Source organism: Giraffa tippelskirchi, chromosome 5 (assembly GCF_054371585.1).
Source record: "Giraffa tippelskirchi isolate mGirTip1 chromosome 5, T2T-mGirTip1v1.2.pri, whole genome shotgun sequence".
Classification (NCBI taxonomy): Eukaryota; Metazoa; Chordata; class Mammalia; order Artiodactyla; family Giraffidae; genus Giraffa; species Giraffa tippelskirchi.
Genome location: NC_137279.1, coordinates 160,608,059 through 160,635,298, shown reverse-complemented (window position 1 = coordinate 160,635,298; position 27,240 = coordinate 160,608,059). Strand labels below are relative to the sequence as shown.

The window sequence follows — 27,240 nt, the reverse complement described above, 5'->3', positions numbered from 1 at the left end:
ATGATTGATTCTGGAGAACAAGAGTTTAACATGGTATTGCCCGCTTGTCCAGAAGCAGTAAAACCTGTGGCTGGAAGTAAGCTACTCTGCATGGCAATCACTTAAGTTTTTACGTGCAGGAAATTGGGGTTGTGCAGTTGGAGGGCAAGGCATTGGGAGAGGGATACAATGAGTTGTATCCCTTAATTGATTTGGGAACATCAGTTGTTCCCAAACAATTGATGTGGGTTTGTTTCTTTAATAAAAGCTGTGAAATGAGGTGATTTAAGTAGCTTTATAAACCTAGTTTTAAAAAAAAGGAAAAACAAAGGAGAATCCATTTCAACTTAAGGAAGAATGTAAAAACTGAAAGGTTTCTATTAAATTTCTAATGGTCAGTCTTCTCTCCTGCAGTTTCAGGGCACACTCATGACGAAAATCCGGAATGGATTATAAGGGTATTTGAGCTATAAGAGGGAGTGGTGCATAATCTCAGGAGGTCTGCTATGCCAAAGACTGGGCTTTATAGAAAAAGAGTAGAATCATGAGACGTGTGGTGGTAACATTTGAATAAACAAATCTGAGATTCTCGAATCCACAAATTCTCTTGGGCCTTTCTGAACGGTAAAGGCAGCACCTTCATCTTTTCGATATTCTCCCTTTCCTGGAAGACCATGTATGTATTTAGCCTTAAGCAGGTACATTATAAAGTAACTACCTCAAGAGTCACCTGTACCACCGGTCCTTAACTCATGGCTAATAATCAGAGTTAGGTCTCAGCACAGACCTGATAGAAAAGTACAAGCCTAACTCTGAAAAGAAAAATCCTTAAGCCAAAGAAATCCTATATGTCTGTGCTCAGTCACTTCAGTCATGCCTGACTTGTGCAACCGTATGGACTATAGCCCTCCAGGCTGCTCTGCCCATAGGATTCTCCAGGCAAGAATACTGGAGTGGGTTGCCATGCCCTCCTCCAGGGGATCTTCCCAACTCAGGGATCAAACCTGCATCTCTTAAGTCTCCTGCATTGGCAGGTGAGTTCTTTATACCACTAGTGCCACCTGGGAAACCCCAGGATTTGTCTAATGTGTATCAGGAAAAACAGGGGAGAGTAGTTGTTGGGATGTGCAGATCCCTATGTTTCACATTCAGTGCCACCAGACAGCATCCCATGCAGGAGGACAGATGTTCTATGCTTAGGATGTCAGCTATATTCTTTCCTTAATAACCCAGAGTTTGTGCAATTAAAAGATAGACCACAGTGGCAAATACGTAGGTTAAGCATCAGTTCAACAATTTAAGCTCCTCCTCATCAAGGTTGCTCTAATCATTGTCACTGCTAAATGCAAATCTGCTAACAGAAAATATCAAGGAACAGTTCCTCAAGGAGATCAAGCCGATCTGTTAGCAGATCATAATATCAAAAGTCTTTTGCTATTTATGTTTTACTGGAATGAACACATATTCCAGATAGTAGTTTGACTTCCCTTCCTATAGAGCTGTTCCCATCAGTGCCTTCTGAAAGCTTATAGAAGTCTCATCTGCTGGTTTGAGTCTAATACATTGCCTCTGATGAAGAGACCCATTTTATAGCAAAGGAAGTGTGATGTGTGATAGTGGGCTCATGCTTACAGTTTTATGGTTTATTATGTACCCTATCACCTAGCAACAGTGAGCCTGACAAAAAAGTGGAACAGCCTATGAATGCTCAGCTAAGGCACTGGTGGTGGGGCAATGCTTGCAGGGTGGGATGCATGCGTGCTAAGTTGCTTCAGGCGTGTCTGACTCTTTGCGACACTATGGACTGTAGCCCACCAGGATCCTCTGTCCATGGGATTTCCCAGGCAAGAATACTGGAGTAGGTTGCCATTACCTTCTCCAGGGGATCTTCCCGACCCAGGGATCGAACCCAGGATCCAGGAAACCCCAGGTGAGATACAGTCGTTCAAGATGTGGCTTATACTTTGAACTGGTGGTATTTTGTCCTACTTAACTAAAATACATGGCTCTGGAAAACAAAGGGTGAAAGTGAAAGTGGCCATCCCGTATCTCATGCTCTCTGATCCACTCGTAGAATCTGTGCTTCCATTTCTCTAATCTTCATCTCTGTCAGTTTACAGAACCTAGTTCTATGGTGGGGGCAGACATTTTTCCAGGGGATAAAGTAGGGCGCTACTTAACTGGATGCTGTAACTACTACTGAGTCACTTTAGACTCCTCGTATGTCATTAGACCAGGAAGCTAAGAGAAGCATTACTGTACTAGCTGTGGCAATTTAATCTTCCTGTCGCTATCAGGAGAAAGGATGACTGCTATTCTCACCCAGAGGAATCACTGGGGTATCTCTTCATATTTCCAAGCCTGGTAATGGTCAGCTACAGCAAACATACTTGAACGAGGACAGAGCACTTAGTTGCTATCTCTTAATATTAAAATTTGGGTCACCCCACTAGGCAGATAACCCAGACCAACTAACATGCTAGACAAGAGTGAGGGGAATCAGGATGGAAAATTGATAAAGGAGTTGAATGTCAAGTTTGCCCTTTAGACAAACTATAGGAGTAGGCTCTAGCTTGTTGTACAAACTCTATTGCTTTCATGTTCAAGGGTATCACAAGTGGCCGCCATATTGAATGTGAAATATTGGACCTTCCTCTCGGAGAAGGAGTGAGAACACCTTCATGTATTTTTTTTTTTTCCTTAAAGATATATATTATAGTCCTGGAGCTTCGTAGGACAGGAAACAATAAATGGATCTGAGTGGTGCAAGAGGCTGTCAGTGGCCAGATTAAACTTTCCTTTGGAGTTCAGTGTTTTTTCTGGCTGGATTCACCAATCCCTGTTTGAACTTTGCTAATCAATTCCTGTGGTTGTGTTGCTTTCACCAGATTCTTGTGAATCCATCCAAGATGCTCCCAGCAAGCTCACACTACACTTGGCTCCCAGCAGAGATAGAATTTATATTTATCTGGTTCAGTTTAGTCACTTAGTTGTGTCCAACTCTTTGCAGTCCCAAGGACTGCAGCATGCCAGGCTTCTCTGTCCATCACCAACTCCCAGAGCTTGCTCAAACTCATGTCCATCAAGTCATTGATGCCATCCAACCATCACATCCTCTGTAATCCCCTTCTCCTCCTGCCTTCTATCATTCCCAGCATCAGGGTCTTTTCAAATGAGTCACTTCTTCACATCAGGTGGCCAAAGTATGGGAGTTTCAGCTTCGGCATTAGTTCTTCCAATGAATATTCAAAACTGATTTCCTTTAGGATTGACAGGTTTGATCTCCTTCCAGTCTAGGGAACTCTGGAGTCTTCTCCAACACCACAGTTCAAAAGCACCAATTCTTCAGAGCTCAGTTTTCTTTTTAGTCCAACTCTCACATCCATACACGACTACTGGAAAAACCATAGCTTTGACTAGATGGACCTTTGTTGGCAAAGTAATATCTCTGTTTTATAATATGCTGTCTAGGTTTGTCATAGCTTTTCTTCCAAGGAGCAAACGTCTTTTAATTTCATAGCTGCTGTCACCATTTGCAGTAATTTTGGAGCCCAAGAAAATAGTCTGTAACAGATTTTATTGTTTCCCCATCTATTTTTCATGAGGTAATGGGACTGGATGTCGTGGTCTTTGTTTTTTGAATGTAGAGTTTTAAGCCGGCTTTTTCACTCTCCTCTTTCACTTTCATCAAGACTATTTTTAGTTCTTTTTCGCTTTCTGCCATAAAGGTGGTGTCATCTGCATATCTGAGGTTATTGATATTTCTCCCAGCATTCTTGATTTCAGCCTGTGCTTCATCCAGCCCAGCATTTCACATGATGTACTCTGCATATAAATTAAATAAGCATGTGACAATATGCAGCCTTGATGTACTCCTTTCCCAGTTTGGAACCTGTCTGTTGTTCTATGCCTGGTTCTAACTATTGCTTTTTGGCCTGCAAAAGATTTCCCAGGAGGCAATAAGGTTGTCTGGTATTCCAATTTCTAGAAGAATTTTCCACAGTTTGTTGTGAACCAGACAGTCAAAGACTTTGGCATAATCAATAAAGCAGAAGTAGATGTTTCTCTGGAATGCAAAAGTAGGAAGTCAGGAAACACCTGGAGTAACAGGCAAATTTGGCCTTGGAGTAAAGAATGAAGCAGGACAAAGGCTAATAGAGTTCTGCCAAGAGAATGCACTGATCATAGCAAACACCCTCTTCCAACAACACAAGAAGACTCTACTCATAGACATCACCAGATGGTCAACACCAAAATCAGATTGATTATATTCTATGCAGCCGAAGATGGAGAAGCACTATACAGTCAGCAAAAACAAGACTGGGAGCTGACTGTGGCTCAGATCATGAACTCCTTATTTCCAAATTCAGACTTATTCAAGAAAGTAGGGAAAATCACTAGACCATTCAGGTGTGACCTAAATCAAATCCCTAACGATTATACAGTGGAAGTGAGAAATAGATTTAAGAGACTAGATCTGACAGACAGAGTGCCTGACGAACTATGGACAGAGCTTCATGACACTGTACAGGAGACAGGGAGAAAGACCATCCCCAAGAAAAAGAAATGCAGAAAAGCAAAATGGCTGTCTGAGGAGGCCTTACAAATAGCTGTGAAAAGAGAGAAGCCAAAAGCAAAGGAGAAAAGGAAAGATATACTCATTTGAATGCAGAGTTCCAAAGAGTAGCAACGAGAGATAAGAAAGCCTTCTTCAGTGATCAGTGCAAAGAAATAGAGGAAAACAATAGAATGGGAAAGACTAGAGATCTCTTCAAGAAAATTAGAGATCCCAAGGGAACACTTCATGCAAAGATGTGCTCAATAAAGGACAGAAATGGTAGGGACCTAACAGAAGCAGAAGATATTAAGAAGAGGTGGCAAGAATACACAGAAGAACTGTACAAAAAAGATCTTCACGACCCAGATAATCATGACGGTGTGATCACTCACCTAGATCCAGACATCCTAAAATACAAAGTCAAGTGGGCTTTAGGAAGCATCACTATGAACAAAGCTAGCGGAGGTGATAGAATTCCAGTTGAGCTATTTCAAATCCTGAAAGATGATGCTGTGAAAATGCTGCACTCAATATGCCAGCAAATTTGGAAAACTCAGTGGTGGGCACAGAACTGGAAAAGGTCAGTTTTCATTCCAGTCCCTAAGAAAGGCAACGCCAAAGAATGCTCAAACTACCACACAATTGCACTCATCTCACACGCTAGCAAAGTAATGCTCACAATTTTCCAAGCCAGGCTTCAACAATACATGAACCATGAACTTCCAGATGTTCAAGTTGGTTTTAGAAAATGCAAAGGAACCAGAGATAAAATGACCAACATCCACTGGATCATCAAGAAAGCAAGAGAGTTCCAGAAAAACATCTATTTCTGCTTTATTGACTATGCCAAAGCCTTTGACTGTGTGTATCACAATAAAGTGTGGAAAATTCTGAAAGAGATGGGAATACCAGACCATCTGACCTGTCTCTTGAGAAACCTGTATACAGGTCGGGAAGCAACAATTCGAACTGGACATGGAACAACAGACTGGTTCCAAATAGGAAAAGGAGTACGTCAAGGCTGTATATTGTCACCCTGCTTATTTAACTTCTATGCAGAGTACCGGAGAAGGCAATGGCACCCCACTCCAGTACTCTTGCCTGGAAAATCCCATGGACGGAGGAGCCTGGTAGGCTACAGTCCATGGGGTTGCTAAGAGTCGGACACGACTGAGCGACTTCACTTTCACTTTTCCCTTTCATGCACTGGAGAAGGAAATGGCAATCCACTCCAGTATTCTTGCCTGGAGAATCCCAGGGACGGCGGAACCTGATGGGCTGCCATCTATGCGGTCGTACAGAGTCGGACACGACTGAAGCGACTTAGCAGCAGTAGCAGCATGCAGAGTACATCATGAGAAACTCTGGGCTGGATGAACCACAAGCTGGAATCAAGATTGCCGGGAGAAATATCAATAACCTCAGATATGCAGATGACACCACTCTTATGGCAGAAAGCAAAGAACTAAAGAGTCTCTTAATAAAAGTGAAAGAGGAGAGTGAAAAAGTTGACTTAAAGCACAACATTCAGAAAACTAAGATCATGGCATCTGGTCCCATCACTTCATGGAAAATATATGGGGAAACAGTGGCAGACTTTATTTTCTTGGGCTCCAAAATCACTGCAGATGGTGACTGAAGCCATGAAATAAAAAGATGCTTACTCCTTGGAAGAAAAGTTATGACCAAACTAGACAGCATATTAAAAAGCAGACATTATTTTGCCAGCAAAGGTCTGTCTAGTCAAGGCTATGGTTTTTCCAGTAGTCATGTATGGATGTGAGAGTTGGTCTCTAAAGAAAGCTGAACACTGAAGAATTGATGCTTTTGAACTGTGGTGTTGGAGAAGATTCTTGAGAGTCCCGTGGACTGCAAGAAGATCCAACGAGTCCATCCTAAAGGAGATCAATCCTGGGTGTTCATTGGAAGGACTGATGTTGAAGCTGAAACTCCAATACTTCAGCCACCTCATGTGAAGAGTTGACTCATTGGAAAAGATCCTGATGCTGGGAAAGAGTGAAGGCAGGAGGAGAAGAGGGTGACAGAGGATAAGATGGTTGTATGGCATCACTGACTCAATGGACATGAGTTTGGGTAAACTCCGGGAGTTGGTGATGGACGGGGATGTCTGGCATGCTTCAGTCCATGGGGTCGCAAAGAGTCAGACATGACTGAGTGACTGAACTGAGCTAAGCTGAGATGTTTTTCTGGAACTCTCTGGCTTTTTGTATGATCCAACTGCTGCTGTTGCTGCTGCTAAGTTGCTTCAGTTGTGTCCGACTCTGTGCGACCCCATAGATGGCAGCCCACCAGGCTCCCCCGTCCCTGGGATTCTCCAGGCAAGAACACTGGAGTGGGCTGCCATTTCCTTCTCCAATGTATGAAAGAGAAAAGTGAAGGGGAAGTCACTCAGTCGTGTCCTACTCCTAGCAGCCCCATGGACTCCAGCCTACCAGGCTCCTCCGGCCATGGGATTCTCCAGGCAAGAGTACTGGAGTGGGCTGCCATTGCCCTCTCCGTTATGATCCAACGGATGTTGGCAATTTGATCTCAGGTTCCTCTACCTTTTTTAAATCTAGCTGAACATCTAGCTGAACATTCAGATATGACCTAGATCAAATCCCTTATGAGTATACAGTAGAAGTGACAAATAGATTTAAGGGTCTAGACCTGATAGACAGAGTGCCTGATGAACTATGGACAGAGGTTCGTGACATTCTACAGGAAACAGGGATCAAGACAATCCCCATGGAAAAGAAATGCAAAAAAGCAAAATGGCTGTCTGAGGAGGCCTTACAGATAGCTGGGAAGAGAAGAGAAGTGGAAAGCAAAGGAGAAAAGGAAAGATATTCCCATCTGAACGCAGAGTTCCAAAGAATAGCAAGGAGAGATAAGAAAGCCTTCCTCAGCGATCAGTGCAAAGAAATAGAGGAAAACAACAGATTGGAAAAGACTAGAGATCTCTTCAAGAAAATTAGAGATACCAAAGGAACATTTCATGAAAAGATAGACTCAATAAAGGACAGAAATGGTATGGACCTAACAGAAGCAGAAGATATTAAGAAGAGGTGGCAAGAATACACAGAAGAACTGTACAAAAAAGATCTTCACGACCCAGATAATCACGAAGGTGTGATCACTCACCTAGAGTCAGACATCCTGGAATGTGAAGTCAAGTGGGCCTTAGAAAGCATCAGTATGAACAAAGCTAGTGGAGGTGATGGAATTCCAGTTGAGCTATTTCAAATCCTCAAAGGTGATGCTGTGAAAATGCTGCATTCGATATGCCAGCAAATTTGGAAAACTCAGCAGTGGCCACAAGACTGGAAAAGGTCAGTTTTCATTCCAATCCCAAAGAAAGGCAATGCCAAAGAATGCTCAGACTTCCGCACAATTGCACTCATCTCACATGCTAGTAAAGTAATGCTCAAGATTCTCCAAGCCAGGCTTCACCAATATGTGAACCGTGAACTTCCAGATGTTCAAGCTGGTTTTAGAAAAGGCAGAGGAACCAGAGATCAAATTGCCAATATCCGCTGGATCGTCGAAAAAGCAAGAGAGTTCCAGAAAAACATCTATTTCTGCTTTATTGACTATGCCAAAGCCTTTGACTGTGTGGATCACAATAAACTGTGGAAAATTCTGAAAGAGATGGGAATACCAAACCACTTGACCTGCTTCTTGAGAAACCTGTATGCAGGTCAGGAAGCAACAGTTCGAACTGGACATGGAACAACAGACTGGTTCCAAATAGGAAAAGGAGTACATCACGGCTGTATATTGTCACCCTGCTTATTTCACTTATATGCAGAGTACGTCATGAGAAACACTGGGCTGGAAGAAACACAAGCTGGAATCAAGATTGCCGGGAGAAATATCAATAACCTCAGATATGCAGATGACACCACCCTTATGGCAGAAAGTGAAGAAGAACTAAAGAGCCTCTTGATGAAAGTGAAAGAGGAGAGTGAAAAATTTGGCTTAAAGCTCAACGTTCAGAATACTAAGATCATGGCATCTGGTCCCATCACTTCATGGGAAATAGATGGGGAAACAGTGGAAACAGTGGCTGACTTTATTTTTTTGGGCTCCAAAATCACTGCTGATGGTGATTGCAGCCATGAAATTAAAAGACGCTTACTCCTTGAAAGGAAGGTTATGACCAACCTAGGTAGCATATTTAAAAGCAGAGACATTACTTTGCCAACAAAAGTCCGTCTAGTCAAGGCTAAGGTTTTTCCAGTGGTCATGTATGGATGTGAGAGTTGGACGGTGAAGAAAGCTGAGCACCGAAGAATTGATGCTTTTGAACGGTGGTGTTGGAGAGGACTCTTGAGAGTCCCTTGGACTGCAAGGAGATCCAATCAATCCATCCTAAAAGAGATCAATCCTGGGTGTTCATTGGAAGGACTGATGTTGAAGCTGAAACTCCAATAATTTGGCCACCTCGTGTGAAGTGTTGACTCATTGGAAAAGACCCTAATGCTGGGAAGGATTGGGGGCGGGAGGAGAAGGGGACGAGATGGTTGGATGGCATCACCAACTCGATGGACATGGGTTTGGGTAGACTCCGGGAGTTGATAATGGACAGAGAGGCCTGGCGTGCTGCAATTCATGGGGTCGCAAAGACTCGGACATGACTGAGCAACTGAACTAAACTGAACTGAACTGAACATCTGAAAGTTCACTGTTCACGTACTGTTGAAGACTGTCTTGGAGAATTTTGAGCATTACTTTGTTAGCGTGTCCGATGACTGCAATTGTGTAGTCGTTTGAGCATTCTTTGGCATTGCCTTTCTTTGGGATTGCAATGAAAACTGACCTTTTCCAATACTGTGGCCACTGCTGAGTTTTCCAAGGTTGCTGACATATTGAGTGTAGCACTTTTACAGCATCATCTTTCAGGATTTGAAATAGCTCAACTGGAATTCCATCACCTCCACTAGCTTTGTTCATAGTGATGCTTTCTAAGCCCACTTGACTTTGCATTCCAGGACTGTGGCTCTAGGTGAGTGATCACACCATCGTGGTTATCTGGATCATGAAGATCTTTTTTGTATCATTCTTCTGTGTATTGCTGCTATTTCTTCTTACTATCTTCTGCTTCTGTTATGTCCATACCATTTCTGCACTTTATTGTTCCCATCTTTGCATGAAATGTTCCCTTGGGATCTCTAATTTTCCTGAAGAGATCTCTAGCCTTTCCCATTCTATTCTTTTCCTCTATTTCTTTGCATTGATCACGTAGGAAGACTTTCTTATCTCTCCTTGCTATTCTTTGGAACTTTGCCTGAAAATGGGTATATCTTTCCTTTTCTCCTTTGCCTTTAGCTTCTCTTCTTTTCTCAGCTACTTGTAAAGCCTCCTCAGACAACCATGTTGCCTTTTTTGCATTTATTTTTCTTGTGGATTGTCTTGATCACTGCCTCCTGTACAATATTATGAACCTCTGTCCATAGTTCATCAGGCACTCTGTCTATCAGATCTAATCCTTTGATCTATTTGTCACTTCCACTGTATAATTGTAAGGGATTTGACTTAGGTCATACCTGAATGGGCTAGTAGTTTTCCCTACTTTCTTTAATTTAAGTTTGCAGTTTGCAATAAAGAGTTCATGATCTGAGTCACAGTCAGCTCTGGGTCTTGGTTTTGCTAACTGTATAGAGCTTCTCCATCTTTGGCCAAATAGAATATAATCAGTCTGATATTGGTATTGACTATCTGGTGATGTCCATGTGTAGAGTCTTCTCTTGCATTGTTGGAAGAGGATATTTGCTATGACCAGCACATTCTCTTGGCAAAACTCTGCTAGCCTTTGCCCTGCTTCATTTTGTACTCCAAGGCCAAATTTGCCTGTTACTCCAGGTATCTCTTGGCTTCCTAGTTTTGCATTCCAATCCCCTACGATGTAAAGGACATCTTTTTTGGGCTGTTAGTTCTAGAACATCTTGTAGGTCTTCATAGAACTGTTCAACTTCAGCTTCTTCAGCATTACTGCTGGTGCATAGACTTGGATTACTGTGATATTGAATGGCTTGGCTGGGAAATGAACAGAGATCATTCTGTCATTTTTAAGATTGCACCCAAATACTGCATTTTGGACTCTTTTTGTTGACTCTGGGGGCTACACCATTTTTTCTAAGGGATTCTTGCCCATAGTAGTAGATATAATGGTCATCTGAATTAAATTCACCCTTTCCAGTCCCTTTTAGTTCACCGATTCCTAAAATGTCAGTGTTCACTCTTGCCATCTCCTGTTTGACCACTTCTAATTTACCTTAATTCATGGACCTAACATTCCAGGTTCCTATGCAATATTGTTCTTTACAGCATTGCATTTTACTTCCATCACTCGTCACATCCTTCACTGGGTGTTGCTTTCATTTTGGCTCCATCTCATCATTCTTTGTGGCGTTATTTCTACACTCTTCTCCAGTAGCATATTGGCACCCACCAACCTGGGGAGTTCATCTTTCAGTAACATATCTTTTTGCCTTTTCATACTATTCATGGGGTTCTCAAGGCAAGAATACTGAAGTGGTTTGTCATTCCCTTCTCCAGTGGACCACATTTTGTGAGACCTCTCCAACATGACCCATCCGTCTTGGGTGGCCCTACATAGTATGGCTCATATTAGCTCACATTAATAATCGGTACTCTAACTCAAACCCCTAACTTGTAAATATTTAGCCTTAATGAGACTTCAAGAACAAAACAGTAGAACTGAAAGTGATCTAGTGGTGGTACATTGCTAGACATTTTATCAATCAATTATTATGTGCTAGACATTGAGTTGTATAAAATATACAACAAGACACAGATTTCTCAAGAAAGTAAAAGTCTTGCGAAAGTGGTAAGAAAAATAGTGGCAATATAAGCTAAAAAGATTCACAAGCTCTAACAGAGTTGAGAACAAAGCAACTTTGGAATTTCTCACAGGATCTTAGGACCGGCTGCTGTTGAGAGCTATTTAGAAAACTAGCAGCTGTAAATTTTCATTTCTTTGTTGACGGTTTGAGAGATGACATGGAAATCCTATGGCAGACAGAAAGTTCCTACTGGTTAAAGTGTTCCATTAGGATGTGCTATTATACTTTGGCGTGTTGTAGGATCCTTCTGTTCTTTCAAGTAAGAATGTCTATTTTCTGCGTGCTCCCACAGGAACATTTTTTGAGATCTGAGGCAGATGTGTTGTCTCATCAAGTTGTGCGCTGGGGTGAACAGGGGAAAGCTGAGTCCAGTGGCTTTCTAGATAGCAGTGTCTTTTCGTCTGACCTGAAGAGACCGTCTTATCCTCAGTGTTGAATCATGATTAGCACCTATTGATCCTTGCCATTTCAGACTATCTTGAGATTCATTGTGTGGGGCACCAGCATAGAACTTTCATTCTTGCAGCTTGGAGTTTACATGACACTCAACAATAAGACAAATACTATAGGAAGAAGTGTGGTACCAAGTGTATCTTTCATAAAGATAAGAAAAATAATTTTGGCTCTTTCTTTTCCTAGTTTCCAGCTACACTATGAATGTATTTAAAAGTTTGCTTTTTCATCATTATTCACATTAGACAATTAATTATTACTGGTTCAGTCCTTGCCTAGCTCAGCTAACACTTGGAGAGAGTGAAGGAATCTCATGGAACTGGAGGAGACTAAAATTGAAAAAAAAAAAAAAAGATGGAAATCTGCTCCTGTCTGTTTTAGAAAGCTTGTGGATTGCAGGAAAGCCACCAGGATAATGGTGCCTGCTTTGAACCCATGTAGCTGCTAATGAAACACTAAGCTCATTTCAGATTTGCAATATCTGTGGGAAGCATAGTTCTCAGAATGACCTTGATATAATCTTTATCTCTGTATAATGAATGCCTCTCCTTTGAATGTGAGTAGACACTGTGGATATGATGAGATATCACTCTCATGATTATGTTATATGATCATATGGCAAAAGGAGGCTATTTGAGTGTAGGTCTAATGTAATCACATGATCCCTTAAAAAGCAGAGAGTTTTATGTGGCTGACATCAGAAGGAGAACTCAGAGAGATTACATGTATGAGAAAGATTCCATGACTTGCCACTGTCTTGAGGGGCCATGTGATGAGAAATGTGGATGGTTTCTAGAAGCTGACTTTCATAGGACTACAGTCCTATGACCGGAAAGAGTTGAATTCTGCTCGTAACAGAAATGAGCTTGAAAGAAGTCCCTGAGATCCAGATGAGAACACAGCTGGCTAATATCTTAATTTTAGCTGGAGTAGAGAACCTAGCCATACAGTACCAGAGAGCTGCCCTCTGAAGCTGTGAGATAATGAAGAGGCATTGTGCTAAACTCCTAAGTATGATGGGCTTTTTTTTTTTTTTTTTAAGCCATAGAAAATCAATACAAGATCCAAAGGTAGAAATAGTTTGAACTGCAGATTTACAATCACATATGAATTCATCCTGAGCATCATTTCTTATATGCTGGCTGATTTTGGGCTTAATTATAGATGTTTATTTCCTCATCTGTAAAGGAATGAAATAATACCCATCTAACTCCTGGAATTATTATCACAATTAAATGAGACACAACTTATACAATGCATGGCACAAAATAAACATTATTTCCCACTCCCTAGTATGACTGTCCAGGTCAACCTATTTAGAGAAGATAGAAAAAGTCTGTGCTAGATACTGGGATTTGTAGGAATTGGAACTATATACATCTTTGAAAGGGAGGAGAATGGAGCTCAGAAGAGTAACATTTAAGTACAAGGTAGGGAAGCAGATCACGCTTCTGATCCTTGGGAGCTAGAATAGAACCCAAGAGTAGGGTCACTGCTAAGACTTAGTGACTCAAAGCCAGGATCCATAGAGTCCCACACATTCTAGATAGGACTGAAAAATCTAAAGTCTGGAAGTGGTGTCAACCCATATACCTGGGAAAAAATCTTTCCATTCATTTTTTATTCATTCATTCACCAAATTTTAATTGAGCACTTGTTTGTATGGCAATTGTGCAAGATACTATTATAGCAGTGAATGAAACGTGAAAATTTCTGCCCTCCTGGACTTGCATTTTAGTAGGGAGATGCAGGCAATAAATAAGATGATTTGTTAGGTGGTGATAAACATTGAGGAGAAAAATAAGTCCAAAAAAGAGGGTAAGAAATGCAAGAAAAGTGGCCCTCCAGATCACACTTTTAAGTAGGATAATTAATGTATGTCTCATGGAGGGGAGACCGTGAAGCAAAGATCCAGGGAGTGAGGAAGATGAATATCTGGGGAAAGGACACTCCAAGAAGAGGAGGTCTGGATGAAAAAGCTCTCCATGATCTGCTCCAACTAAACAAAACAATGGCGTTGGATTCCATTTATGCAAGATATCTAGAACAGTCAAATTCATAGAGTCAGAAGTACACTGGTAGATGCTGCAGGATGGTGGGAGGGGAGGGGGAATGGGGAGTTAGTGTTTAATAGGAACAGTTTCAGTTTAGGAAGGTGAAAAGGGAGATGGATGATGGTGCGAGTTGCACAACAATGTAAATTCACTTAGTGCCACCGAATTGTACTGTTAAATATGGTTAAAATAGTATGTTTTATATTATGTGACTTTTATCACAGTAAAAATCATTAAAAAAGAATAGCTCTTCTCACAATATCGAGACAACATTGATCAATCCAGTCAAAAAGGTGTTGAAACAATATTTGATTCCCAGTGTTCAAATAATGCCCAGCAAAATGTCTGATAACATCTCAAAAATCCATTTAAGCTAAATATCTTCATTACTAGGTGTTATTTAAACCCTTGCTATGTGGCAGGCAGTGTGCCATGAGTGCTGAGAACAACTCCTTGGTGAATAAGCAGATAGGGTCTCTTATCCTTAAGGAGTTGACTTTCCTTAGAGTGTAGAGGAGACAGACATTAAACACAGTTGACAACCTCATCATAAATTGTGATAAATATGATGAAAGAAGGAAACAAGCAAGAGCCTGAGATAGAGGCTGGCAAGGTGAGGAGCTGGTTTATATTGGGTAAAAGAAGAGGGACTGGGAGAAGATGAGACTGAAGCTGACAGCACTGTGGGAGTGGAGCTGGCAGCCTGTGCAAAGGAGTGGGGTCTAGGGCACTTGGGAAACAAGTAGAGTTACTGCCGCTTTGCTCAATACTTGCCAAATAGATTTGGATGCATCTAAAATGATTTTCTATCAGCATTGTTCAGCAATAGCCAAAAGGTAGAAACAATCCAAATGTTCATCAGCTGACAAATGGAAAGTGGACTGTCCATACAGTGGAATATTATTCAGCCATATAAAGGAATGAAGTACTGATTCATGCTACAATATGTGTGAATTTTAAAAACATGAAGCTTAGTGAAAGAAGATACCAAGTATTGAAATACCGTAAATTGTATGATTCTGTTTACATAAAATCTTCAGAATAGGCAAATCTGTAGGGACAGAGAGGGATTAGTAGTTGCAAAGAGCTGGAAGTAGGAAATTGGAAGTGATTACTAACAGATGTAGGGTTTCCATTTATGGTGAAGAAAAAGTTTTGGAACCAGATAGTGGTAATGGTCACACAACATTGTGAATATACTTAATGCCACTAAACTGTATACTTTATGTTAAATTTGTATAAATTGTTAAAATGGTACATTTTATGTTATGTATATATTTCCTCAATAAAAAAATATAGTAAAGAAATTATATCAAAGGCAGATCTCTCTGTAACAACTGTTTAACTTTCCAGTTTACCAGACTTTTTACATGCTTAGGGGAAGTATGGGAGTAGGTTTCATGGTTTGGGGAAAGAGAAAAAGGTGTAGAATAGTCACATAAGAGAGTAGGAAGATAAATGAAATTAGCATGATTATCAAGCAGTCCTAAATTTCTGCTTGAGTTTAATGATCATGAATTTAAAATAAAACCAATCAGCAGGATTTTGGTTTTTCTCCAGTCAATTTTGTTGTGAGGATGATGAAGAGTAGGTAGATAATTTTATTTAACTAGGGTTGATATTAAAAGTAAATTTATAGCATTCTTATTTTATATTTAATTATATTTTTGTGAGTAGTTTTCACTGCATTAGTTACACTACAGTCAGAGAATATGGTCTGTATGATGACAGTTCTTTGAAAGTGGTTAATATTGCTTTATGCCCTAGGACAGTTTTTCATAAAGAGTCTACATGTGTTTAAGTAGGATGTGTATTCTCTGTCATTGATGCAAGACAGATAGATAGATATTTACTAGATCAACTTTGTTAATTGTGTTGTTCCAATTTTCTAGATCTTTATTGACCTTGGTGCTTAATTTTTCACAGATAATTGTGTTGTGTAATATTCTAACAGATCATAGGTTTACCTGTTTCCATCTGAAATTTCACCTTCTTTTATGCTTTATATCATTTTGAGGTTATCTTAAGCACGTATAGATTTGGAATTACTAAAATTACCAGGGAATTAAAACTTTTACTGTTTTGTAGTAACCTTATCTTTTTTTTAAACTTTTTATTTTGTATTGGGGTATATCCTATCAGCAATATTGTGATAGTTTCAGGTGAACAGCAAAGGGACTCAGCCATACATACACATGTACCCGTTCTCTTCCAAACTCTTCTCCCATCCAGGCCGCCACAAAACATTGAGCAGAGTTCCATGTGTTATGCCGTAGGTCCTTGTCGGTTATCCTTTTAAAACATAGCAGTGTGTACATGTCCACCCCAAAGTCCCTAACTATCCATTCCCTCCATTCTTCCCCCCTGGCAACCATAAGTTTGTTCTTTAAGTCTGTGAGTCTCTTTCTGTTTTATAAGTTTCATTTGTATATATATATTTTAGATTCCACACATAAGGGATGTTATATGATATTGATATTTCTCCTCTGACTTATTTCACTCAGTATGACACTCTCTTGGTCCATCCATGTTGCTGAAAATGGCATTATTTCATTCTTTTTAATGGCTAATATTTCATTGTGTATTATGTACCACATCTTTATCCATTCCTCTGTCAATGGACATTTAGATTGCTTCCATGTCTGGGCTATTGTAAATAGTGTTGCAATGAACATTGGGATGCACATATCGTTTCAGATCACGTTTTCCTCCAGATATATGCCCAGGAGTAAGATTACAGGGGCATCTGGTAGCTCTGTTGTTTAATTTTTAAGGAACATCCATGCTGTCCATCTGTGACTGAACTAATTTGTATTGCCACCAACAGTGTAGGAGGGTTTCCTTCTCTACACACCCTCTCCAGCATTTATTGTTTGTGGATTTTTTGATGATAACCATTCTGCCTGGTGTGAGGCGGTATCTCATTGTAGGTTTGATTTGCATTTCTCCAGTAATTAGTGATGTTGAACATCTTTTCATGTGCCTCTTGGCTATCTGTATGTCTTCTTTGAAGAAATGTCTATTTAGGTCTTCTGCCCATTTTTCGATTGGGTTGTTTGTTTTATGCTATTAAGCCTCATGATTTATTTGTCAGTTTTGGAGACTAATCCCTTGTTGGTCACATCATTTGCAAATATTTTCTCCCAATCTGTGGGTTGTCTTTTAGTTTTATTTATTGCTTCCTTTGCTATGCAAAAGCTTGTGAGTTTAAGTAGGTCCCATTTGTTTATTTTTGCTTTTATTTCCATTATTCTGGGAGATGGGTTGAAAAAGATACTGCTGTGATTTATGTCAGAGAATGTTCTGCTTATGTTTTCCTAGTTTTAAAGGTCTCACATTTAGGTCTTTCTCCATATTGAGGTTATTTTTGTATATGATGTCAAAGAATGATCTAACGTCATTTTTTTTTAACATGTAGCTGTTCTGTTTTCCCAGCACCATTTGTTGAAGAGACTATCTTTCCAACATTGTGTAGCAACATTTTCTATTTTAAAGAATGCTTTGGATTTTCACAGTTTTATTTAACTTTGACATAATTGATATGAATTTCTTTTGGATAGTATTTTCCTAAGAAATCTCATTCTTTCCATTTCATTTCAACTTTTCAGTGTCCTTATGTTTATATCACTCATAAATAACAAGTATTGGTATTTTTAAAAATCCAATCTGACAAATTTTGCTTTTACTTAGAGATTTTAATTCATTCATAGTTATTGTAGTTATTGACGTATTTGCATTTTTAGCATTTTGTGCTTCTTATTTTACTTCTATGTAATTTCGTTCTTTTTCCTGCTTTCTTTTGGACAGACATTTTTTTTTTTTTAAATCTCATACCATTTTCTCCTGATTTTGAAGTGATATACTTAGTTTCTGGAGAAGGCAATGCAACCCACTCCAGCACTCTTGCCTGGAAAATCCCATGGATGGAGGAGCCTGGTAGGCTGCAGTCCCTGGGGTCGCGAAGAGTCGGACACGACTGAGCGACTTCATTTTCACTTTTCACTTTCATGTATTGGAGAAGGAATGCCAACCCACTCCAGTGTTCTTGCCTGGAGAATCCCAGGGATGGGGAAGCCTGGTGGGCTGCCGTCTCTGGGGTCGCACAGAGTCTGACATGGCTGAAGCGACTTAGCAGCAGCAGCAGCAGCATACTTAGTTTCTATTATTTTTGTGGTCAACCTTGAAGTTTAAATGTTTATGCTTAAGAAAGTGTGAATTATATTAATGCCTCTACCCTGCTCCTGAATAATATAAACATCTTAAAATATTCTAACAGTTTGCTTCTTGGCTTGCGTGGTGTCTTTTATAATGTTTTAGTTTCAACTAGTCTTATTTTAAATCCACAAGTTGAGAATGATCATTTATGCTTTGTAGAGGCTATATTTGCTTTTATTTTCCACATGTTAGCCATGTTGTTTGCTCACTATCCCTTCTTCTATCTACAATTTCTTTGTGAAACTGGTCTTTTATTTTTCTTCCCTGAAATACATCTTTATAGGACCCTTTATTAAGTATCTATGGGTAGTAACCTACTCAGTTTTATTTACCTGAAAGCTATTTACCCTTGATCTTGAAAATGTTTCACTGGGCTTACTAATCTATAAGTTTTCAGTTATTTTCTCTTAGCCTTTGATACTACATTTTATTATTATGATTTTTAGCCTCTGTTATGGTTTTTGAGAAGCTAATTGTCAGTCTAATCACTGTTACCTTGAAGGTAAGTTAATTCTTTATTTGCTTTTAAGACTTATTCACTTTGCTGTATATCAGAAACTAACACAAGACTGTAAATCAACTATGCTCTAATAAAGGTTTAAAAAAAATAATTGGTCTTTATCTTTGGTAATTTTTTCTATTACTATGAGATGTCTAGGTGTAAATTTATTTATCCAGCTTGGGATTCATTGGTCTGCTATCATCAGGTTGAAAAGAATTCTTAGTGATTATCTCTTCAAATATTTTCTCTCCTCCAATTTTTAAATCATATTTTGGGAGAACTATAATTTCAAATATACTTGACCTCTTTATTTTATTCTCCAGATTTCATAAACTCTTTTACATTGTCTATATCTCAGTTTGTATTGCATTGTGGGTAATTTCATTAGGTGCTTCTTTCATTCGTTCAGTTATTCTTTTGTTATCTTACCTGATTCCTAACTTATTGTTTACATTTTTAATTTCAATCATTACTTACTCAACATTTAGAAACCCACTCCAGTATTCTTGCCTGGAGAATCCCATGGACAGAGGAGCCTGGCAGGCTACAGGCTATGAGGTCACAAGCATCAGACATGACTTAGCGACTAAACTGCAACATTTAGAATTTCTTTTTGACTTTTTTTAGCTTTCTGATTCATTTTTAATAGTTAGGTTGTCGCTTTAGAAAGAAAAGAAAGTTAGTCGCTTAGTCCTGTCTGACTCGTTGTGATCCCATGGACTGTAGCCCCCCAGGCTCCTCTGTCCATTTAGTAAGACAGTATATACATATCACCATGTATCTCGTGGACTGAGATTTTCCACTTTTAGCACAGGCATTTTGGCATCCAGTAGATGTAAAGTATCAGTAGCTCAGTCATGTCCGACTCTTTGCAACCCTATGAGCTGTAGCACACCAGACTCCTCTGTTTATGGAATTCTCTAGGAAAGAATACTGGAGTGGGTTGCCATTCCCCTTTCCAGGGGATCTTCCCAACCCAAGGATCTATCCCAGGTCTCCTGCATTGCATGCAGATTCTTTACCATCTGAGCCACCAGGGAAACTGGTTATGGCTTTAGAACTGATGATACTGTTGATATAGGCAACAATTAATATGGGAGATATTTTTTTCTCCAAGGCTAAAATAATTGATTTTCCATATGGGATGTTTTCTTTTCTCCCTTTTTTTAATTTCACATTTTTATTAATAATATAATGATCTAGGAATCTCAGCTATTTGCAGTGTCTTTATTTTTATTTTCCACCTTGTACTGGCCCTACGTCTCATGTCACTCTGGACAGATAGTGCTGCTGTTATTGTTGTGTTGTTGTTTAGTTGCTGAGTTGTGTCTGACTCTTTGTGACTCCATGGACTATAGCCTGCCAGGCTCCTCTGTCCATGAGATTTCCCAAGAATCCAGAAGTGGGTGCCATTTCCTTCTCCAGGAGATCTTCCAGGAGATCTTCCTGACCCAGTGATCAAAACCTGGGTCTTGATCTGCATTGGCAGGCAGATTCTTTACCACTGAACCACCTGGGAAGCCCATGGACAGATAGTAGGCTGTAATAAATATTTAGGTCTATAAATATACAAAGGAGAGTTACTTTTTAAAGTGTTTGCTTTCCTGTCTAAATTCATGCCCTTACTTTAATATATCATCATTAAGAATTTTGCTTATGGTCTTGTAATCTCAGTTCTACATTTACAAATACCTTTTAAAAATTTTGTTCATTATTTGTAGGTGTTTTACAGTGAGATAATTGATAGGATTTCCAGTGTGCTATATTTGTGGAGAAGGAAATGGCAACCCACTCCAGTATTCTTGCCTGGAGAATCCCAGGGACGGGGGAGCCTGGTGGGCTGCCCTCTGTGGGGTCGCACAGAGTCGGACACAACGGAAGCGGCTTAGCAGCATATTTGTGGAACAGAATCACACATCTTGTCTCTTGAATCTACTTATAAACATAGAAAACAATCACTTTCATCCAGAATTTCAAAACTTACTGCAGTAGATTATACAAACATTATTTATAGTAATTTCCCCTGTAACTTTTAGACATTTGTCTCTGTTTCATTTCTAATTTTATATGTTTTGTTTTCTCCCATTTATTTTTTCTTATAAACACTGGTGGCTGATTTATTTCATTTATTTCTTCAAGAGAATTCCTCTTGGATTTATTTAGGAATTATACTGTTTATTTTAAAAGTCTTACTTAGGTATATAATTAATATATTTTAATTAAATTTTGTGAATTTTCTTCTTAGTACATCTTTGGCAAAGTTAATATATTTTGATATTAGTGTTCTCATTTTGTGATTATTACAGATATTGCTGAGTATTGATACTTTCTAGATATCTTCCTTTTTGGCATACAAGTTAAGAGACCATGTCTGCATTTATAAATGAATTTTACACATCTTTTGTTATTAATTTTTAGTATTATTGCACCTCTGCCAGAAAATATAGTATGTGATAATTTTATTTTCTAAATTTCACTGAGTTTTAAAAAATTTTATAATGTATAATGATTATTAAAACTATTCTATGGGTCCTCTATCATCATTTTCAGATGATAAGGTTTGATTTAGCACAGGCAGTTTCTCTGTATATAGAAATATATATATATATATATATATGTATGTATCTAGCTTTGCTTATATCTACTTATTATTTCAAATTACTTCCTGCATTGAGTGCTCTATGCATGACAAACTTTTCACTATTTAGCATGCAATTGCATGAATCTTTCTTCAGACACTTTGGTTCTATTTATGTCAATACTTTAAAAGTTATTACAGTCATAGTCTCATTATATGTTGTATTTTTAGTAAGCTTCAGTTGATTTGAAGTCTATCTGATAATAATAATAACAATATATTTCTTGTTTTTAATAGTCTGGCTTCTCTGCATCATCCTTTTTTTATCAATTTTTTGAGGATGTTTTGTTTCATGCATATCAGTTCTTATTTTGATTTATCTAAATATTTGAAAAGGATTTTAATAATCAATTTTATTGTAATTACTAATTATTGCTTTAACAAAGCTACCATGGTCTTATATCTGACTTTTATATTTTCCACTATTTTTAAAAGTATATCTTTGCTTTTTCCTTCTTGTTTAAAGTATCTTTAGCTATAGTTTGAGAATTTTGTCTTTGTTCTTTTCATCAAATCTAGAGATTTGAAAGGTGTCCGGTTTGCTTTTAGCTCCATTCTTAGCTATGTTTATAGTTTTAAGTAACTTGCTCAGAGTTACATTTAATAATACAGCATCGTTGACAACAGAATTCTCTCTATTGTCTCCACTACAAAAAAATCATATGGTTTCATTTTCATCAACTTTTGCTCTTTTACTATATATATATAATTTTTATTTTTATAACCTGGACATTTTATACCTTTTTATTATGGTTTATTTCTTGTCATTTGCATGTTTTTATATTTTTAATTTTCAAGATACAATTTTACAATTACTGTAATTACTTAGATTTAATTGTAGGTTGCATGGGTTAGTATTCATTGCCAGTCTTTTCACATTGAACTTCTCTACTCTCGACTATTGACTTCTTACATCTTTCTCCTTTGGATGAAGTATATCCTTAAGTGAGTTTTTAAGGAAAAGTATGTAAGTAATATATCTCCAAAGACTTTATTAATGGAGATGTTAAACTTCTTTTGATTGTGATAAAAAAATCCACAAAATAACAGTGGCTTGAATAAGATGGAAGTTTATTTATCTTTTGTGTAAATCATTAAGAGTCATATAATATAATATACTAAAATAAACTAGCATATTTTAAGGGCTGCCTGCAGCCATGCTTTGCACTTATTATCTCAGTAAATCTTCAGAAAAGCCCCTGAGGTGAAATTGAGCATTCTCTCTTCTGGAGCAGGAAAACTGTGGCTCAAAGGGCAAAGGCATTTGTCTTAATGCTAGTAAGTGACAGACCTGGGAATTGAAGTCAGCATTTTCTAGTTCTCGTGTTATCCTCACTTCAGCATACTGCCTCTGAGGAATCAAGTGAGGAAGTAGAGCTAAGGATAAAATGCTGTAGGGACAGAGATGAGCAATTGGCAATTGATAAATTCTTCCTGGGAAGAATCTTCCATGGAAGCATCAGACAGCAGGTGATATTGGAGAACAGACTTGAATAATTAAAACAAGTTTTCCAGGTGAGTAAGGAAGGAACAAGCATTCTAGGCTAAGAAGGCAAGAGGTTTGTGTATGTAAGGTATGTAAGCTTTTGTTCCTTAAAGGAATTAATCTAATCTTTCTATTTCATTTCCAGACATGAAATAGGTGCTTAGTAAGAGCTTATTGACTCAATTGTATTTAGTCATTCTTTTTGTTCTATGTAGCAAACATGCTACTTGCCTCTGTAATATTGTCCTACCCTAGATGCCTCTGTAATATTGTCCTACCCTATCTTAGTAAAATAACCCTAGATATTATGAAGAGGGCAATGTGCCCAGATGAAAACTATGTGTAATTCCCAGTCTTCCTTACAGCTTGAGGCTATAAATAGAATCTCCTGGAGGGCTTCTGGGAAAGTCCCCAAAGTGCCCTTTACTCTATATCTTGATTCCTGATTAGAATAATATATTTATAGTCATGAGTCTAGTGGCTTAGACCATGGGGATGGAAGCGACATGGTAGTGACAATAAAATTGAAAGACAGAAGGACCCTGGGTCCCTGATGACTGTGTGAGGTCACCATACCAATTCTAAATGCCTGTTTAAAAAAATATATTTTATGTGAAAAATAAATTCTTCATGTTTACGCTACTATTATCTCTATTATCTGCTATGAGCAACCAAGTACAATTTTCAACTGATGTATCCCCAATTCAGCATCCTTTCTAGGAATGTAGGTGACTGGAACACTTAAAAATACTTGTGGCTAGAAATTACTATTTGGAAAATGCACAGAAGTACCGAGAGAATTTCCTAGCTGCACCCCATTCCCAAGGTGGATCTCAAAGACAGTTTTATGCCAACCGTATAACCTGGAGGAATTCCAGAAGCCTTTCAGGAAGAGAAAGTGGTTGCTGATACTGCTATACTTTAGTGGAAGCTGAAAGGCTGGAATGATGACCTTTCAAGAAGAACAAATGTTATTAAATAATGGATTTTGCCCCACCTCCTACAACAGTCAAGAGCAAAAGGATGAAAAGGGAATCCTATTCTTCTATTAATAACTCCTCAGTCAGGCTCATGCTGAAGAAGCAGAAAGCAACTGTAAAATTAGCAGTTTTGCCTGCAAATTAGCCCCTTGCAAAGCCATAAAAAGAGAAAAGGAATTAAGGAAAATTCTATTAATGGAGTCAAGGATGAAAAACCAAGAGTGATAGAACATAAATACCCAGACAACTGATACTTTTTTTTTAAAGAAGATATTACCCGGGTTTTAAATAGCTGCTTAGAGCTGTATATGAAGAAGGTGTTAATTTATAGCCTTTGATCAGTGTCCTTTCTTAATGGCTCCTTGGAGCAAATCAATCAAAACTTGAAGAACACAGGGTTTAGGTTGATGTTAATAAAAACCACCCCATCTACCCCTAGCTGAGATATTACTGTTCCACTTTAGAACAGCAGTGCAATAAGTGAAAAGAGGTTTAACTTCAGAAACAAAGTTAGGTTTGAATCTGGCTCTGTTCCTTCACTAGCCTGGGGAAAGTCTTCCATCGCTCTGTGCCTCTATTTTATCTTCTATCAAAGCAGACAATGATTATGCTTCATTGTGTTAAGAGCATTAAATTAAGTACCATATAAAGAATTTGGTCCCTAGTAGGCTGTTAACAAATGTTAGTCCTTTTCTATTTTTCCTTCCTCATCAGAGGGCCAGGGACATCAAACCTCCTTGCAAACCTATGCAAAGCAGTGAAATTTAGTTCTGGGAAATTCTCCCCATAAGATCAGTCCCTTTTGAGGAGCTGAACACATTTTCATAATTTATGGCTGGTCTTGGGCAATGGGCTCCCATTTCAATTTTATGAAAATGATAAATCAATATCCCATAGTGGGGGATAATCTCAAGAAAGATACTGAGACTCTTTTTAACAATAAAAGGGCAGGGATTCCCCTCTCCAGCAAGGAGCATAGATAGGAGATCTTTGAAACTGATACAATTTGTTTTATTTTTAGGCTTCGTAGTTTTCACAGTCATAGGTGCCTATACTGAAATTCTAAGAGAAGGTAAAGACTTTAAGGGCTCTGTTGAGGGGCATGGGTGAGTCTTAAATCACTCCTGCTTTCTTAGTGCAAGGCAGTATTTCACATCTGAAACACACATTTTCATTCCTAGATATGAAAAATGGCAAGATATAGACAAAGTAATTAAATCCACAATGCACCTGGAGGACGAACACTGTTTGAAAGTGGATAAATCATTAACAAAGACCTGAACAGCACTTAAAAAAATCTTTTTCTCTAATTGATGGCTGTAGCTTATAAGACTGGGCAAACAAATATAGAAAAATCTAACTGTACTATCAACACTTCAGTTGATGTTATAATGGGTCACCTTCAAATGTTATAATGTAATCCCAGAATCATTCCCCTCCAAGCTCCAAGATCATCCTCTAAGTGAAGAGGATTTAAAGAGCCTCTTGATAAAAGTGAAAGAGGGGAGTGAAAAAGCTGGCTTAAAACTCAACATTCACAAAACGAAGATCATGGCATCTGGTCCCATTACTTCACGGCAAATAGATGGTGAAACAATGGAAACAGTGACAGACTTTATTTTCTTGGGCTCCAAAATCACTGCAGATGGTGACTGCAGTCATGAAATTAAAAGACTCTTGCTCTTTGGAAGAAAAGCTATGACCAAACTAGACAGCATATTAAAGAGCAGAGACATTACTTTGCCAACAAAAGTCTGTCTAGTAAAAGGCATGGTTTTTCCAGTAGTCATGTATGGATGTGAGAGTTGGACCATAAAGAAAGCTGAGCACCAAAGAATTGATGCTTTTGAACTGTGGTGTTGGAGAAGACTCTTGAGAGTCCCTTAGACTGAAAGGAGATCAAACCAGTCAATCCTAAAGGAAATCAGTCCTGAATATTCACTGGAAGGACTAATGCTGAAGCTGAAACTCCAATACTTTGGCCACCTGATGCGAAGAACTGACTTATTGGAAAAGACCCGGATCCTGAGAAGGATTGAAGACAGGAGCAGAAGGGGATGACAGAAGATTAGATGGTTGGATGGCATCACCGACCTCATGGACATGAGTTTGAGCAAGCTCTGGGAGTTGGTGATAGACAAGGAAGCCTGGTGTGCTGCAGTCCATGGGGTCACAAAGAGTCAGACATGACTGAGTGACTGAATTGAACTGAAGCTCTTCATATCTTAAGATCATAGAATATGGGCTAAGTGGGGCTCTTAAAGTGATAATTTAAATTCCTCAACAACATCACCACTGAGTAGTTTTCCTACTTGTATTTGAGCACCTCCATCACCAGAGAGGAACATCCTTTTGAGATAAGCTATAGCATACTAGGCAATCATTTGTGTAGAGAATATGTATTCATTTCCAGTGCTGCCATCACAAAGTACCACAAATTAGGTGGCTTAAAACCACTGAAGTTTATTGTGTCACAGTTCTGAAGGCCAGAAGCTTTAAATCCAGTCACTGGCAGAGCCATGCCCCTTCTGAAACTTGTAGGGCAGAATTTCTCCTTGCTCCTAACTTCTTATTTCTGCATTGATACAACCCCCTATAAGCTTTCTTTGTCTATGTAATATTCCATGCATATATTTGTGTACCATACATATGTTTGTGTTGATTTTATCCCTAGCAGAATTTTTCATTCTAAGTAAAGCAAGCCTCCTTGAAAATAAAAGGAGGACTGAATTGTAGCTAAGGGCCCCAGCAGCAGGGCCATGTTTATGAGCCTGAAGTGAATTCCTTCCAAGACTGGCCAGCAGTGGAGAGAGACTTTTAAACAATGCATGGAAAATTCCAGCAACTGGAAGAGCAGACCAGGAGGCTGCAAAAGGACATGAAGGGAAGCCCCAGTGCTGACTTGGTTATCAAATCGGCTGTGAAGATGTCCTTAGACTTACTCTCTAATCCCCTCTCCAGTAAGACCAGGACTTTCTGAATGTAGTGGCCATCCTGGACATGATCATGAAGTGGATGGATCCCTTTAGCCAGGAAAAGTTGCATCAGATCCAAAAGACCATGGTTGACACCTGAAAAAATTTTGACAGTGTCTCCCAGAACCTCAACAGGGTGGTGGAAAGCAGGCTTCCTATATAGTAGGACTATAGGTGACTGCAGGACAAGGTGGAGAAGTATGAGCCAAAGGAGAAGACAAGGTCAGTGCTCCCCAAACTCCAAGAGGCCCCAGAAGAGCTTCAGCCTGTATGGGATGACCTTGAAACCAAGATCAAACAGCTCCTGGATGAGCTACTGAGGTTCTACGGCAGCTGATTCCACTACTTCTAGCCCAGCTTTGAGTCCCTGATCCAAGAGCAGATGAGGAAATGCATAAGACCTTTGGAGACTTGACCTAACATCTTGACCAGCCTGGCCACCTGGATGAAGTATGGGCAGCAGGAGTGGGAGAATGAGACCAAACTGAGGGAACCCAGTTGCACTCTGTCTCCGTTGTGGCTGATGACTAA

The 27,240-nt window shown here is 39.0% G+C and overlaps 1 pseudogene; it reads left to right on the top strand.

Annotated features, from left to right (window-relative positions):
* LOC145505283 (bridging integrator 3 pseudogene) lies at nucleotides 1-27,240 on the top strand (annotated as a pseudogene).